Source organism: Passer domesticus, chromosome 6, assembly GCF_036417665.1.
Source record: "Passer domesticus isolate bPasDom1 chromosome 6, bPasDom1.hap1, whole genome shotgun sequence".
NCBI lineage: Eukaryota > Metazoa > Chordata > Aves > Passeriformes > Passeridae > Passer > Passer domesticus.
The window spans coordinates 41318484-41336724 of NC_087479.1; the positions used below are offsets into that span (position 1 = coordinate 41318484).

The 18241-nt window shown below is 39.8% G+C and overlaps 1 long non-coding RNA gene across 3 annotated transcripts in view; it reads right to left on the reverse strand.

The window, feature by feature from the left end:
* Positions 1-18241, reverse strand: part of LOC135303301 (uncharacterized) — a 264506-nt gene that overhangs the window by 12843 nt on the left and 233422 nt on the right. Inside the window, exons 5-6 of one of the 3 annotated variants that reach the window (XR_010364756.1) lie at positions 14769-14895; positions 1406-3653 (exon numbers count right to left, since the gene is read on the reverse strand). The exons of the other annotated variants lie outside the window; for them this stretch is intronic. This is a non-coding gene — a long non-coding RNA (uncharacterized LOC135303301). Of the gene's footprint in view, positions 1-1405; positions 3654-14768; positions 14896-18241 lie in introns of those variants that run through there. 3 annotated transcript variants of the gene reach the window in all.

An 18241-nucleotide genomic window follows, 5' to 3' on the forward strand; every position in this document is an offset into this window, starting at 1 on the left:
GGCTGCCATCTCAATGTACTTCTCATGCTGTCTTCTTGCTTTCTTCTGACTTTCTCTAGGCAAATAATCCTAGCTCTGTCAAAATAATTTAATGCTATGTCCTTGCTGCATGTCTTAGGGTTTATCCTTGCTGCCGTAGAGGGAAACTCAGGTAAGGCTTGGGCATATACATTTCAGACCTAAGTCAGTGCAGACAGTAGGAGGGGGAAAGGCCAGGCTTGTTATCCCACAACACAGTCTGTGGTCAAAAGAAACCTTTCTGAGAAGAATAACAAGCTGCAAGGGCCTGAGAGTTGGTGGACATGGTAGAATAAGGTGTCTTATACTCCCTGTTAGCTTCTGTTGATTAAAACACCTTCCTGCTCCAAGTAGCACAGAAGCCCATGCAGAGGACTTCCCACCCAATTTGTTCTTTATAGATATTTACAGTTAACATAGGCAGGCCGTGCCATTTCTACCTGGCTACAAAGCTTATTCCAATGAGAATATTTTCAGCATCACAAATTTTGGATCCAGCCTGATGCACGCTGCCTGCTTTAGCAATCATGCTAAAAGTCTCACAGTCTTTTTATTTCTGACATCAGGATTACATAAATTTCTATGGCTTTCAGTGGGGATGCACAGACTGGCTTTATTCTATTGAGTCTGGAAAGTTTAAGTCAAGCAATTCACTGGGGATCAAGGTATAAAAAATCTGTAATCAAGGGAAAGAAAGTGATGCACCTCCAGATGATTACTCAGGTATAGTTAGTGAGAGGTTGTTATGTAGCAACATCCCTTAGATAAACAGAACATGACAACTAACCTAAGTAACACCTGTAGTTTGGAAGCATTATAGTTGTCTTATAGCTGCTCTCTATCCTAAATTTACAACAAAAGCACTTCTCTGAAATGTGGTGGGTTTGAATGATGTATACTGTTCATGTACATCTTCCAAAGTACAGCTGGAGCCAAGCCAGTTTACAATGTTGTTTCAGTACCTTACAAATAACTGTCAGTGAACTCCCAGCTCAAAATACAGCTAATGGCAACATGGCTACAAAAGTCTGCTTTTCTCTCTGCTCGCAGACAACAGGCATTTTTCATCCCATGACTGTTTAGGAAGTGAAGGTACCAACCATTTGATGGGGTGCTCCGTCATGTAATTTGCAATAAATTAGGGAAAACAAAATAAATGACTTGCTTGTTATGACTCTCAGCAACTCTGACCATAATAAAATGTCTTTTATAAGATGAATCAATCAAATCCTATTTCTTAGATGGCAAAATAAATGTCTGAGTATCAAGGATACTAAATCCCACAAAAAATCATGTGCTAAGGACACGTTACAGACTACCACTTACAAGAATAAGAAAGTTTAATTATCTCAAGAATCATGGGGAATCTGAATATTCATTGCATATCATCCTCACTGAATCATTTTAATTCAGCAAAAAAAAAGGTGAAATGTCTTTTTCAAAACATCTGTCAGGAGCTAGGCAGCAGAGCGATCCAAGGTGTCTGGTCTCAGTGTTTATTAGAAAGTCTGTAAAATTAGCCAGTGTGTGGGAGCACACAGAAGCAGCCCATCAGCATCTGCTCAGTCCATGCTCAGCCCTGGCAGTCAGCAGGGACACAGTCACTGGGGGGACTGTGATCCCCAAACTGCCAACCAAAGCAGGGCTTTCCTCAGCTTGAAAGAGGAGGTACACCAGTGGTGACATTTCCAGTGTTCTCAAAGAGGAAAAGGGAACTGGATGATAATATTCCAGAGCAGAAATACTATTTTGCTTTTTTAAAAATGCTCAGACCTGTAGTGACACACAGCTTCCCTGAGTTTATTCCTCCCTAGGCAGATCCTTAGAGAATGATGAGACGGGTGACAGAAAGGACCAAGAACAACTCAATGGCAAAACTTCCAGTTCATGCTCCATTTCTCCATGTCCTTGGTGGGGTGCTGTGGACACTGTTCTGGAGAGGAGCTGGGTGTCACGCCTCCACCCAACAACGATGTGCTGTGGTGTCTTGTCCCCTTGGTCAAAAATGAGTGAATTTAAACAGGAATGGAGATGCTAATAGGCAGAGAAAATAAGGCTTTCTTCTTCACACAGAGCTCTCCCTTCTTCTTCATCCCAAAGATTTCCTCAAACCTGCAAACATGCTTTTAATTGAAAAGTTTAAACCATCAGTCATATAAAAGTTCTTGCCACATTCTGCACTGCCTACCACCTGCTTATGAGGAAAAAATAGAAAGTATCAGAGGAGCATATAAATTGAATTGTACTGAAAATTTACTCAGTCAATCTTTTGGGACCCATTTTTGTCTCTCAAAACTGATTTCACTGCACTATTTGTCTTGGTAATATAACCAGAAGTGTTTTCTTCCTTCTGGGAATTGAAATGCCTCTTGCTGTAACCTGCCTGGCATCTGAAAACATTGGGGCTCTATTACCTACTGAGCAAAGTCCAAGCCATTAAAACCTTTCTATTCTCTGTTGTGGCCCACTTTCAGGCACCCTCTGTTCTGAACAGAAGAGACAGCTGTTGGGCTCAATATGGCATTTCTTCAGAGATGCCCAGTCGAGTGCATGACCTACTGTCCAGCGGTGAAAAGAGAAGATTGTGATAGGCCATGAAATAGTAGCCTTTACACAGGGTTTGAACACCACAGCACCTAAATATTTTGATGTTTTACTCTGTCTCTGAAGAAAAACTGATTTTCTTGTAGTTAAAGCCTTTAATAAGAAATGTCATTCTCAAGCTGTAGATTTTTGATGTAGATACTGAGAATGAGGCATTAGAAACAGAACTACAGAAAGGTTTGAATTGGAAGGGATCTTAAAGATTACATAGTTCCAACCTCCTGGACATTGTAAGGGACACCTTCTACTAGTCCAGGTTTATCAGGGCCCTATCCAGCCTGCCCTTGAACAATTTGGGGGATGGGGCATTTGCAGCTGCTCTGGGCACCCTGTTACAATGTCTCATCAGCCTCACAGTAAATAATTTCTTCCTTAGAACCAATCTAAACCTTCTCTCTTTTAGTTTAAAGCAATGCTCCCTTGCCCTATCACTGCATGACATTGTAGTGACACTCAAAAAGTGCCTCTGGCTTTTTTTAAGTTTCCTTTTGGTACTGGAAAGCAAGTTAAAGCCTGGTGTGCAGGTGGATGACGCTGCAGTTAGCTCTCAGCTATCAGTATTTTTGCAAAGACATACCTCTAACATGTTTGTATTGATTTTTGAAGTACAAGAAAACCCTTTTGACAAGAACCAGGCTTTTTTCCTGTCTTAAATATTCCCCACAAAGGATCTGTTCCCAAACATCCTTGGTATCATTTCTTGCCTTTTCTTGATCCTTCTTTGAAGTCTTATTCTAGAAGATTGATTTGTCTGTGGTGTGCATGGGAAATCCTCACATGTCCACTCTACACAAGCCTCTAGTCCGAACAATTTCTCACCTGCTGCTACTGTGATCTATGGGAACAATATATATTGACTGGTGGCTGGACATGAAACTGTGCAAGGCTGAAGGATGCTTCTTTTATTGAGAACCAATTCCCTGCTTGGTCCATTTTCCTGTTACAAGCTCCAGAAGCAGAGATTAATGGCAGCCGTTCCACTTGTTTAAACAGCTGATGTCTCAGGCCTGGATCCCACCTGGGGCTCCCGTCTGGACAATAACAACACGCCATTTCTGAGCTGAGCAAAAAAACACTGTAAAAACCAGCAAAGTTTTAGCTTTCAACTTGGCAAAGAAAATAATTTCTTCAGGAGCAGAAAACCAGTTGAAGGACAGAAAATGAAGACCACTATGTGCAGCCACAGAATTTTTACTCCAGTCCATTACTACTGAATTTTCATAGACACAGATTGCAAAATGCAGACATTGCTGGGGTGAGATGCAGCTGTTGGTTATGAAGACACACAATTGCCATAACTGTATGATGGATGTGTTCACGGTGAATGAAATGTAGAAGATGACAGGGTCAATAATAATAAATGTGTAGATACAGAGGGAGAAGCTGGAAGAATGTAACAACAAAGATGAATAGGAAAAAGCATATAGAGCTATTTTGGGCCCCTACAGCAAGTGCTTTGGACACAGAGGAAAAAAAAGGTATGGACAACAGACCAGCAAAGCTGGACCATGGATTAAAACCAGTGCTTTAAAAAATGGTAACCTAGGAACAAGCTTGGCATTTCTAGTTCCACACCAAAAGACCTGGATGAAGATATTTATAGCCCAAAAAAAGATGTAGGCTGCTTTGCTTCTTCTTTGGCTACAAGAGAAAGAGGCTAGCAATATTAAGGAAACATAGAGAGATTGTGTTGCTGCTTCATTTGCTACAGTTATTCTTTGTTTAGGGGACTTTGGATTCCAAGGTTCTTGTTCTGGTACAAAAATAAAATTATTAGAAAAAGTGGCCAAGAATAATAGCTAGATAAAAGGACTACTTGAAATACTCCTACAGGTGAGTACTAAAGGTTAATTGCTTTCTATTTATTCTAAAGTTCTATAGTCAGGCATTTTTTTTTAATATAACACATATACATGTTTTTTAAGTGCAAAATTTCACAATTCTCAGGTGCAAGCCGAGAAATAAGAAATAGGCATCATACAACCATCAAGCTTTCCAATTATATTTTTGTTCCTTATTCCACATGAAAAATACCAGCTAAGCCTTGAGTTACATACCATTGCTACATCCTGTAGCTGCCCTTAACTTGCAGAGATGGGGGAGTTTGGAGAGTGTTATTTGGCTGCCATTTATTTGACTAAGCAACAAATAGGGGAAAGTAAGTGCTCAACCCTCCACCCCTGTCATCACCACTTTGTCTATCTCCATCTGTCATCCACACAGGCTCTTAGTGATTAAATTTATAAGCATTTTCAGACACATTGAGTGAGTACTGCTGAATCAGGAGAATCACAGTCTGGTCTCAGCAATGAGTTAATATTTTAAGCCTCATGTTAGTTAAAGGACTTTTACAGCTCCTGGATAAAAACCCAGCTGTTATTTTCAGAGATATTGAGCCAGAGGAGAGCTCTTAGATCCCAGTTTCTGCACTCTGAGACTTTGGGAGGAAGGATGAAGAAAATTTTATTTATCTGTGATGACCCAGTTTTGCCCTTGCTTTGGGCAGAGAAAAGCTACTAAACCTCCCCAGTGCTGTGAGGAGGCTGGTCTGGCCTGGCATAGCCACTCTGAGGTGTTCAAAAGAACAAACAAAAAAGTCTGGAGGGGGCTTACTCTGCAAAGTGCTTTGGTCTCAGTGAGCTGCAGAGCAGCCTGGCTGAATGATGAAACCAGATGCTCTTGTCTGCTGACCTGATTGCACTACTCTGCAGTGATGGTCCAAAATGACAGAGTGCTATTCTTGGTATTGACAACTTGATAAAAGCTGCCATTGCCTGGGCTGCTTGGGAGGTAAATAAAGATGGGAATTTCTCCCTGGAAATTTTGTAGATTTTATTGATATGTCAAAGAAAACTCTGGCTTTTGAGTTTACTTCGTACTGTTGCTTTGGGCTTTTGTGTAACTATCAGGCTTCCCTGTTCATCCTGATGAATCAAAGAGGTTGCTATGTAAAAATCAAATAATGCATCCTCAAAGGCTGAAATTTTGATATGTCAGATAAAGTATTTTAAGGAGAGAAGATGGTGGCAAGCTGCATAAACCCCACATTTCTACTGAGAAGCAGCTTGACAGCAATTTCAGGCAAAGGAATCCTGGCTCTCAAGTTAGGACTATATGAAATAAAGCTCCATTGATCCCTCCTGAACTGTCTCACTAAATCTAGTTTGACTCTTCAAATGGCATTCTTCAAATAGCTCCTGATAAAATGAAGACTCAACCTCCAATGTAAGTCTTTAGCCACTCCTTTCCTTTTGCAAACAACACATAAATGTCAGAGTGGTTTTACTGACCTCAATAAATGCTTGCAGGCAAGCAGGGATGATCCCAGGCACTGCCAATAGGAGGCCATTAAGATTGATGTTATGTTTCCACAGACTCTGTCAGCTGAGAGAACCTTTGCAGTTTTACAGTCTGGTGCTAAGATTGAGTCTGGTGCTGTTCAGGCAAGAAGAAGCATGTGGGGAAAACCCAGGAGATTGTCTTCCTCCATTCCATGTCTGCTAGGGGCTGAGCAGCACTTGACAGGCAGCTCCTATACAGTCAGGTGGGATGGTGATTGGAAAAAAGCAAAGTGAAAGGGAGAGCCTGCAGAGATATTGTTCTGCTTCCTACTCAGTACTAGCCAGTGGAGTTTGCTCATTGTGTGGGTGAGAATACATTATGCCTCAGGATGGATTTTAGGAGCAGGAGTGATTCTTTGCATTCCAGAATACTCTGACTGCTTTCTTTAGAGTCCTGAGGGGCAAATTTATTTCTAACATGAGTAAATGGATTTTCACAAGAGCTGAATAAATTCCACTCTATTTTGTAAGAAGAATAAGAATGTTTTCAGCAGCTAAGAAAAAAAAAAAAAAAAAAGAGATAGGTTTGAAATCAAGCTCGCATGTGGTACATTGTTTCTGAGTAGCAGATACAAGTGTCTTTCCCCTGCTCTCTCCAACAGCTTCATCCCAAGGATGCTCAAGGTGTGCCGCTCCCAAATATTACAGGAATGGTCCCCTGGTAGGCAATAGGTTGGCATAGAACAGCATGCACACACTGACCAAGGAAGGGCTGTGCTACAGGACATTTGGCTGCTGTGCAACTGCAAATTCTCACAGGTATTTAAGAGACAATTAGGCTCTGCAGCAAGGAATGCAGTGCATTGTGGCCATGTTCTTCTGATGTTAGAGACAGAACATTGTAACATTTATTACTTTCTCAGTTTTCTGATGCTCACTTTCAAAGCCTCCACAGGAGAACTTTGCTTTGTTAGTATGTTTCTAGCATTGCCCTCTCATTTTGGATTTTCTACTGAATTTTACGCAGATTAACAGAGGGAAGATTGAGCAGACGGTGAGAAAACAGGATGCTGGCTCACATTTATTTGTGAAAAGAAGGAGTCTGACCTCAGCTGGAGGACAATGACTCCTGCAGCAGGATAGCATATGACTGTTAATGCTTCAGAAGCCTCAGATTATTTTTAGTTTTCCATCTCAAGGACAGGAATCCCATAGTGCAGGTAGAATCTCTCTCTGAAGTTGCTAGACCACACAAAATAGGCACACACATTTATAATGAAGGAATTTTGGCCAGAGCTAAATAAAGTTGGATTCTGCTCTCAGTTACAGCAGCAAAAACTGAATAGGAGTTCTGATGCCAGTGACATAATGTTGGATTTGTTCCTGAACACTGAGCAAATCTCCAGCCCTCAGTCTTTCCTCCTTTATGTTCACAGGAACTTTCTACTGAGAGCATGCATTAGTTTGTACCTCTCTTTTCATCTTTCTTTCAGCATGTAAAATCCCAGACTCAAAGTAGAATTGGGAAGTAATAGTCAAGAAACAGATGGATCCAAAGAAGATGTAGAACTCAAAGGACGATTTTGTCTATACAGATCTCAGCATACAAATGTTAGTGAACTTGGAATATCTTTTCCAAGTTTATTTCAAAGGCTTCCAGTACTCTGAGGAAAGCTGGCTTTGGTTGTCCCTTCCTTCTTACATTGTATTCCATTGTGATCCTTTGAAATACTTCACTGTTTCACAGGAGCTTTTCTCAGTCTAAGACATTGTCTTTGCATCTTTGAACAGAGCATGGACAAAATAGAAACAACTGCTGCTTCTTCTTTTGGTACCAGAGTGAAACTTACTTTCCAAGCAACTGCATTTGCTACCCAGACTGTGGGTTTGACAGTCCTGAGGACTGAAGTTTCCTGTGGAGCAGAGTTATGTGTTGAAAAGCAGTGACTCTTCAGAAATCTGTAAAGAAAACTTTCCCAGAGAGACTATTACTTGCTGCATCTCGTCTTCGAGGGAACTCCAACTATTCAGTGTTTTATCCTTTCTCAATTGATTTTTTTTGTCATTTCAGTGAACAGCTGCTTTGGAGGAAACACTTGCTTCTTTATGTTTTAATCTTGTTTAAGTCAATTCTCTGATCACAACACACCAATGATACGATATTTAGTGCATGCTCATTGCCATTGTTTTCAAAGACTTCCAATATTTTGTGAATCTTCTGTTTCAGCCATATATTCTTTCCTATTCTTGTTCTTCATACCTAATTTCCATTGATTCTCCATCATACCAAAATGCCATATTAAAATCTCTTTTGCATTGTCCCTTTCTCTAATAGTGCCCTGACAACTGCTGTTGTCAAGTCCCATATTCATTTTTGGTTTATTTTTAAACTCTCTGGAGATTTTGAACTTCAACATTTCTGGCCCTAATTAAATGACTTTAATAAAGCCATCCACATATGAAAATGTGCTAAATGATTTCTCTCAGGAGAATTATACAGCTGCAGTACTTCCTCTTTTTTTCCAGACAGAGTCTTAAACCAACAATCCGAAGAGGGCTCCAGTCAAAATATAAATCCACATTCTGGGGAATGTGAATGGATGGAATTTTGTGAGCACAATACTTGCAGGCAATGTTTTTGAGATTTTGGGATATATCTGTATTTTAATTAATATCGTTGTCCTACATTCTCTTCTGAGAGAAGAGCAAAAAAGCACAATTTTAGAGAGCTCCCACAGGTTCTTTTCCAGGTAAGTGATAATATCCAGAGTCAAAATTCATCATATTAAGTCAAGGGAATCATAAGAAATTGTCTGGTTAATCAATCTGACTTTGTGTTGCAGGGAAGCTATAAGTTATATGTGAAGAAACTGTAAAAGAGACTTAAAGACAGAACACTGCTTTGTACAGGATTGAAAGCCACTCTGACAGTAGTAGGGAAACAGGAAAGAGGTATCAAGCTGAATTTAGGAGATGCATGTGAATGGAAAAGTAAGAGATTTTCCAATGGTGAGATCAAGAAGAGGTGAAGTATTGGAAGGACAATTAAGGTTGATGAAAAGCACCATCTGTACTTTTGTATGTTGGTTTATTTGAAACATATATTTGCACTTACATTTGGTTTGTGTTTTCCTCAGCTTTTCCAAGGTAAAATATTTTTCAACAGAAATTGGAACAGAATTATATTCTTAAAAAAATATACTACTTTTTAGCTGAAAGAAAGGAGAAAGTTTCTGTAAATATTGTCACTGAAAACAGTATGGATATAATTTCCCAACAGAAAAAAATGGTTTGAAATCCATAAATAATTAAACCTTCTCAAGGAGTGAAAAAGTTTGCCTTAGCTATACAAGGGAAGAAAGAAATTGGAGCACTAGGAATAGGACCTTGGTCTGGGTGTTGGCCATAGGTATATGATCCTCTTGCTGACTGCAACCAAGCGTTCAAAAGTCCTTGTTCTTCTGCAGTAAGAGGACAGAGATGACTTTGTTACGTTGCTAATAACGGGAGACTTATCTCTAGTTCACTTGGGAGAAACTTTTGGTTTTGAAACAAAAGCCTTTTTGAGCATTCTTCAATTACAAAGGGGTTAATCTGCCTAACCAGTGGATTGACACAGACACAGACCACAACGCTTGTGGTTTGCAATGTCAGGTTCAATACTGGCATGTATAAAGTATCATTACCAGGCAGCTGCTTGCTGATGTGGCTAATTGTCTGACTAACTAATTGTTTGCTAACAGCAAAGCACAGAAATCAGAAGTAAGAGATGGAAGGATCCCAGTGGCAAAGTAATAATTTTTCCAAATCAGTCAGTTGGGTCTAGGTGAAGAATCAAGATCATAAATCATATTTTAATTTGTTGTGTCTCCTTCAAAAACTGCTCTGCTTTCATATATAAGTTTCTGTATAAAATATATCGTACATTTTGAAGTCAGATTTGCTTTGTTTTTCATTGCAGTTTATTATATCTGAACAATATATTTCTGATTCTAATTCAGTGAAAATCTCAGGTGTGTCAGCCAAAGCAAAGAAATTTAGCCTAAACACAGGAGTAAAACTTAATAAAATTGTGGCTGGAAAACAAGGTGTTAACATTGTCCTGAGCTGACAAGCTCTTGCCATAGGTGAAAAATAGAGTTTCCCTCAGTCCCCTCAGTTCTGATTAGCCTCAGTTTGTCTGGAGTGTCTCTATTCACTTTAAAAATGGAAAGGCAATATCTGCCAAATCCAAGGTGTTCAGTGCCTGGGGATTGAAGCTAAGGTCTGTTGTTCCAGAGAGCAACCAAGGAACATGGACGTCTCAGTATTTTCCTCTCTTGCCCTTTACCCATCTTCCTAATGTTTTACCAGAGTTTCAGGATTAAAAAAGAAAAAAATTAACAATCAAGCATGATTCTTAGCTTCTAATATTCTATTTCAGTCAGTTTCTGAAGCAAAATGACTGGAAGGTTCATAATGTCACAAATTCAGGCCCCAAACATATAATTTAGATTCTTATGAAGCTTTTTTCAACAAATTATATAAAGCTTCTGATGGGTAAAAATCTTGGGAACTTAAATATTCTTGCTTGTTGCTTGCTTTTCTTCTGAATAGAATGATTTTTCAAATTTCCCCTTGATGACTTTAATTCCTCTATCTGCTTCTTTAACTTTTACAGGAGTTGTGATTTGTTTTATGAACTGCCTTTGTCTGGGCTGCTTCTGTCTTGAGTGCATTTTGTTCTGGCTTGCTGTGTTGCCTAAACCATTCCTTGTTCTTTGATGATATTAACAAATCGAGCTGCCTCACTGGATTGACTTTTGTCCTCATTTATTTCAGAGAGCCTTTTGGATTGAAATCTCCAAGCACATCACAACTGCCATTGTAAATCAAGCTGACAGTCAATTACAAGATGGACTATGTATTTGAACAAGGCCAGCTTTGAAAGCCCAGCTATTTCTAATACACTTACAGACCTGCAAAAGCTTTTTGTTTGCAGGACACAGGGATGTCCACTACACGTGAATGGCTGGTGCTGGGGTGTGGTGTAAAAAAATCAGCAGCACTTCAAGAGAACTCAGAGAAGTTTAGTCAAAACAGTAAGAAAAGTATTATCTGCCTCCCAAGGAATTAATCTGAGTTGGTGGGATACTATTTTTTATGAAGCTTTATTGTTTCTGATGCATTAACACTTGCACTGCCAACAGAGAGCAGACAAGCTGGGATGTACCAAGGTGCTTCAGAAACAGCTGGGCACATTGGAGTATATAGGAAACTTGTGATCCATGTAGAGGTACACAAAAATGCACTTTGCACTGCTTTTAGTTCTAGTAGAAAAATATTACAGCAAGACAGTTTGTGATATGGGTGTATGTGTCTGTGAGTAAACTCCAGTTAGCACTTGGCATAGTTGAATTCCTCTCCATTTGGCAATTCATCTGGTGTTCTCCCTTCTGTTGCATTTCTTGGAATAAAGTTGAAGGGGCTGTCTCCAAATTTACAAAAAACAGAGAACTTAGGCTACACAATGACCATGTTCCTAGTAAGAAGTGAGAGAAATTCTGATGGATTTACCTCTCTGTTATGGTCAATAAAAATCTGCAGAAATGTGGAAACAGCACTGGCTGGATAATCCTGCAGAAAGCATACCATGGTACTCAGTATGGACTTTCTTCATGAGAGTTGCTTCACTGGGGAAGTGTGTATAACTCTCTATAACCATGTATTGAAAAAGGTCTGATAAAAACAAGGGAAATAGCTCTTACTTCTGGGAGTATGTGGTCAGTCTAGCCCAGGTGTGGCAGGACATAAGAAATGAATACACTGTGTGAGTCTTTCTGTCAGCCTTCCAGGTTATGGTGCCAGTAAATCTGCTGGCTTAAACAATAATAAGAACAATATGCAATAATCTAAAGAAAGAATGGTTTTGTGAGATGGCAGGAGAAAGAGAAGATTAATTTTTTAAAAGTGTGACTGTTGAAGCAGTTGAGGAATATCTTCTTGCCTTGGCAATCAATATATATTCTATGACTCAAAGACCTGGACTAGAAATAAAGACAGAAGTCACAACTCACATGCTGTGCTTATTTTACAAGCAAGCCTTTCTCCCTTGCCTCCAGGAACTTTCACAGCACAAGGCAAAGCTCAGGAAATATAGTTGTGAAGAGTATACCAGGATTAGAGGGGAACAGGCCTGTCCCCATCTGCTTCTGTGGCCCCTGCTGCTCTCCGGGAACATCCTGTCTCTATATTGGCTTAGTCTGGGGCAGAACAAGAAGGAAAAAAACACCATGGTGTTCAAAGTTGATAAACTGCAGTAGATGCAGATAGTGAAATGGCCCAGTGCTTCTCTTCAAGTGCTCTACCACTGACCTGTCTGCCCTCTCCAGGCTGGTAGGGGAGAGATTAATTGAGATTCTTCTCTCACATTAACTCTTTAAAAGCCCTCATCATCATCTTGGCAAGATGCTCTTCCTTTTCTGTGACAGGTAGACCCTGTAAGTCCCCTTAGTGAACCAGGTTTCTCAGAGAAATTCCCATGGTCTCAGTAAGCAAACATCTCAGTAGGCTGTTGCATCAGTCCTGTAACCCTTTGTCGAATTTCCAGATCTGACTGACCCTTTAATACCTTTGATTGGCAGGATTGATGAAAAAACTGCCTGTGCTCCAGAGTCCCTTACCATCACTCTCAGAGCTCTGTAATCCTTGACGCACCTCAGACTGCTCCTGGCTGTATCACTGGCACCCACAAGAAGCAAAAGTGGACTGGACTGTACAAGGCTCAGTAGTTTCCCAGTGACAACAGTGACAGGAGCCTCTGCATCACACGTTTCTAGAGAGTGTGTCAGGTCAGCAAATGGGTGCCTACATAGGTCTCAGAGGACAGTGGCCTACTTCTTCCACCCATTGCCTTTTCTTAGTTGTGCTGCTGTTACATGGGGAGAAGATCGTGCTGCCTTACTCAGCTCCAGTCTCTTCTGATGTGATGGGTCTTTCCTCGTCCGTCTGCAGAGCCATCAAATGATGCTGCAAAGGCACCTCAGGCTTCAGGGGAAGCCTTTTCCTCCTGCAGGTCCTTGCTGTTGCAAGCTTCCATTCTTGGGCATTACTGGCTACCCTCCCTTCTGTGTCTGCCTGTGAAGGAGTTTTTGGCAGTGGGCTGAGTCCACTGCAGACTGTGCTTGGAACCAGCGATCCAGTTCCTTCTCAGCCTTCCTGATGCTAAGCAGCTCTCTCACTGTCTCCTGCAGCTCAGCCACTTGCCACACAAAGTGGGGGACAGAATTTCTCCTGCCTCCACACTCTTGGCTACTGGCAGCTTTTTCTGTCGATGACATTGTCACCAAAACTGCAGAAAAACAAAAACTCTCCAACAACATTTTTTTAATGGTAGAAAATTAAGACATAACTTTTCTTCTGGCTAGGATGTTTTGGCCAGAATGTGCAATAGAAATCACTGCATCTACACATTGCCTGGATTGTGCAGAGAAAGTAATTCCATCACATGGGGTCTTTACTAGATTTTTCACATACTTATTCAGTCAAAACCCAGAGAAATTAGTTGGTTCAATGTTCATTAGTCCCAAGTTACACAGTTACTTATTTTCCTATTAATTGTTGAATCCTTCACCTTTGATGTTGATTAGGTTCTCATACTTCATTCTCTTATCTATATTTTCCAGGTGTCTCCATGCTGGGCTGATGTTTGGAGTGGGTGTTTGTTAATGGTTGTTATCTTTTGTGTGTCTTCTGTGCTATTCCCAGCCTGAGGAGATGTTAAGTTCATCAGGCCTCGAGTGGTGAAATGCTCCTTTAAAAAGAAACTTCAATTCCTTTACCCCTGGGCAAAGGTGGACAGAACCCCTGACTTAAACTATATAAAAATTTTTAAACTTTGTGTCACTTCCAGCAAGATGAGGCTGAAGTAAGAATGACTTGTTTGTTGCTACTAGTGTCACAAGAGTCATGATAACACACTGTCCCTGCTGGCTACTCAGCATCACCCATCTATTGTGTGTAGCTTTTTGTCTTTCACTCAGATGTAGCTTGAATTTGGGCCCTATGTTCTGCTGTGTGGATGAAAGAAAGACTCAGTCTTTGACCAACAGTAGTTATTCCAAACTTGCCTCAGGTAGAAGTTGTACATTGCACATTTTATTCTGGCAAGGTTATTGCAGGCAGTGCAGTCTGGTTATCAGAGTCAATTCTCAGGACAGGTGTCTACCCCATGCTATGACAGTGTCAACATCTCACCTGAAAGCTCACAATGAGTTGTGGCAGGGCTGGGGATGGATCCATAAATGCTCCCAGAACAGGAGACAGAGTTTCCTGTTACTGCTGTTCCAGCAATGCTGCAAAGAGTTGTAGTGGCCCTAGTCTGTGTCAGGTGTTGAAATATTCCTAGTGAAGAAATGCCCATCACTCCAGAGGCCATACAATATGCTTCAAGCAACTTTGAGGACCTATTAACTCTTCTTTTGACACTGTTTTAGGAAAGAAACGTCAGACCTGTGTCATGGGTGATAGTGGGGGCTTCAGACAAAGTTTATTAGAGAAGACCTGTTGCTGAGCCATGAGGTGCAGAGAGGACCCCCTGCATTGTAAACTCTTTCTCATAGAGGAGTGGTGATAACTGAACCCAGTCTTAGCCTCAGAGTGTCAATAGATTAAGTAATCTTGTCTTGCAGGATTAAAGATGGTAAATGAGATATATTTATATAAAATGAATTCTGTATTATGAAAAATTATAGACCAAAATATTAATCCAATACAGTGTAAAATCTAGAACTATTTGTAATGTATAGTGTAGCGTAATGCACTATATCAAAACAATAATATTAAAGCTATCAAAAAGAAACAATTATTAACCAGAGATTGATGTACCTTACTATACCAATGATTGTGTGCAGATCTCTTTCCTCAGCCTTGAGGAGTATCCTTGAAGAGCTGTCCTCACATCAAGGGAGAAAACTTTATACACGCTGTCCAGGAAGTAGTATGTTGGAAGAACCTACCATATAAAAGTGGACTGAAATTTCATGGTGTAAAGTGATATGACTGCCAGTCACATGGATTTTGTTTATCCTGCAGTTTTGGTGACACTTTGTCTCCAAGTCAGCCTGGCAGTTTATCTGCCAAATCTTTGTTTCACTATACAATAAACAATAAATTGTTTGTTGGGAGTTGATGCATCAGATTGATTTTAGTAGAATTCAACACCAAACCCAGCATAACACCCCGTGTCAATCCACCACTGATAGCTTTGCAAATAGGGTATTGTCTGAGTTCTTTGACCCCATTGCAGGGCAGAGTGTCCTGCTACAACCAGCATACAAAGTCTGCTCTGTATGCTGCAAACTGCTTATGTACTTGTTATAAGACTCATGCAACAAAAAGCAACTGTGCAAGTGGATCAGAAGGTCGTTTTTGAAGAGGGTGTGCACAAGTGGTGAGACAAGGATCTCTGCAGAAGTGGTGCACAAGGATCTCTGGAAATATTACTCTTTCTGTTTGACATCCCAGAAAGAAATTATGCCAGTAAGCACCAGATAATAAAGGGATGAAGAAAATTACTTATTATGAAAAAGAGAGGAAAGCTATACAGACTCATTCTGGAATCTTTCTGCAGTAGTAGCTTATTGCAGTTAAAAATAAGGAATGTGTTAAATACACATGCCTCTATGTAGAGTTCCAGGTATTTGTACCTATTGCCTTATATTTTTCTTGTCCCCATATATATTTTAGATAAAATTTTGTGAATTTCACTTTTTCCTTATCTGAGTATTTTATGGCTCCAGCGCTGTTCTCCACCTTCACCTTATGTTTAAGTTTTTTCTCCCTTTATTTGGTTATTTGCATAAAATCACAGATACAGCATTCTGGGGCAATTAATGCTCAGCAGTTCTTTGGCACTTGCTCTGACATTCTTTTTCTGGTGCTTTCATATACCCACATTTCCATTCACATGTCATTTATATCAACATGAGTATTTCTAATGTTAATAATTTTGTAACAGGTTTCTTGAATGAATGGCAAAATCAGTCACTTCAAAAGTATACAGTATCAAAGAGTGAAATTTATTCTCTTGCAGAGAGCCACCTCAAGCTTTAGGTGCCACTCAAGTCCCATTGTCATGGCAGAAGAACTTGCTGAGACTTAAGCAAAGAGAAAAGTGAGATTCATTCAATAGCCCTACTTTGGCTGTCAGATCTCAGCCTGGAGGAGGGAGAGCCACAGTAACTCCTAAGTATGACTAAGAAGTGAGAAAGAAAAGAGCTTTCACATGTAGCTGACAGCACTCCTGGTGCTGCGGCATGGCTGTGACAAGACTGCTGCAAAGTGCATTGTCAGGCGGGATATGAGGATGGTCCCTTCATGCTTGCTGCCAACTTCTGAGCTATCTGAAACCTCCTTTTGAACCACCTCTGCATTAGTCCCTTTACTTCAACTGCATCATCAGTTTTAATGAATATCACCTAATGTCATGCTGGGGAGGAGAACTCTAAGAAAACAGCATGTTTGCAATTTGATCTAAAGTTTCAGTCAGTTCATAACATGGGCCATCTGGCATCCATGCTATGGGATTATTTTACGTGCTTGTGATTTATAGACTTAGGCATCTAAATGTTGTGTTAGTTAAACTTCCTTAAACAAAGAGATATTTACAGGTACCTAGAGCTTAAAATGGGCCAGTATAAAACAGCACCTTATACTGGCATTTAATTTTTCAGAAGTTAGTGAAGATACCCAGATTTCTTTCCCTGTTCTTGGTTATTTTCTCTACATTCCACTTTCTTTTCTACATTAGCAATAATAAAAACAAATCCAGCATCCTTTCAAATCATTATGACTTGATCAGTCTTCATGGAACAGTGACCGCAAATTCATACTGTTTTTTCCCTGCCTTGTATTTGTGAAAGGCACCTTGTTTCATGGAAGAAGTGGGTGTGCTGGGAAAGCAGTGGTGCTGTCTATGGTGCTGGAGTAGGGGAGCAGGCAATAAATCCCATGGAAACAAGGTAGAATAAAAAATCTATCTCCTTTACTGCAGGAGAATGCATCTTTTGGATGAAAGATGAAATGTAGGTCTTTTTCCATGATCTTCTGCTCTTTATCTGTTCTTGAAGAGATATTCCAATACTGCTGCCACTATTTTGACATAGACATTTTCCTTTCCATGTTCAGCAAGTAGAAATGGATTATGATCCTTGACAGTCTATCTCCTATGCCCCCACTGTCTTTCAAACATGTCAAACTCAGGACCTAGTAAGAATTATTTTCAAATCTATGATTAAGTATTAAATTGATTTTTCATCCTCCAGTCTTTACCAATCTCATCTGAATTTGCCATAAATTGAATGGATCATTTGGTTTTAGACAAGGCTCAGTATTTGGAATGAACAACTAACTGTACACTTGGTCCGTTCAAGGCCTCTTAATACTCTTTTAATACAGCACCACCATTTGGAATCTTTGTAGGACTTAAGCAATAAAGAGACATTGAGTTCAATTTCTGGACAAGAAAAAACCCACTCTAAATAATTACAGAGAAGTTGTGAACTATGTATCCTTAAATCTGTTCCACTCATTTTTACCTGGTGATAAATGGATATGGGTATCCATTTACTCCTAAGGGTTTTTTGGCTAGTTCTCTTTCATGACTATTAACTTTATCTGAAACACGAGGATGGATGTATAGGGAAGAAAGAGGAAAAAAGTGAAACCAAAAATCCCATTCTACCTTAAAACTGATAGACAATTTCTTGAAGTTGTTCTCTTTCTGTGTAATTATTCAATTTCAGAAGTATGAGAATATAAAAAATTTCAATTGTGGTGTTCAGCTTTCATGATTAATAAAAGACCTGTGTGGGTTTTTTTCTGTGGGTTGGTTTTGGTTTGGTTTTTTTAATTTTTAAAATTTTGTATAGAGGCATTTTAGCTGCAAGAAGGTATGGTATGCTTTAATATTAGATATCCCTTGAAGGAATTGGCTGGTCTAAAGATCAGGAAACGAATGATATTTTTTCATGTGGCAGGATGACTTTTTAATGTATATTTTAGATAATTCAGCAGTTTGTGATAACATTGTAGATTATTGTATTTCCTTCTTCAGGCTTTATATTAAATGGATAAACATTTCTGGGCAAGCTGACTCTTCTCCAGTTCCAAAGATTTTTCTTCTTCTTGTTTATGGCCATGCATTTCAATTAAAAGAGCTCTTATGACTTTTTTTTTCTCCTGGCTTTTGTTATGAATGATTTTCCCTGTGGAAGCAGCACAAATCCTCTCTGCCCCATACTGGAAAAGGACATAAGACCTTGAGCTCCATGTAACTTGCTCTCCCATTCACAAAACCA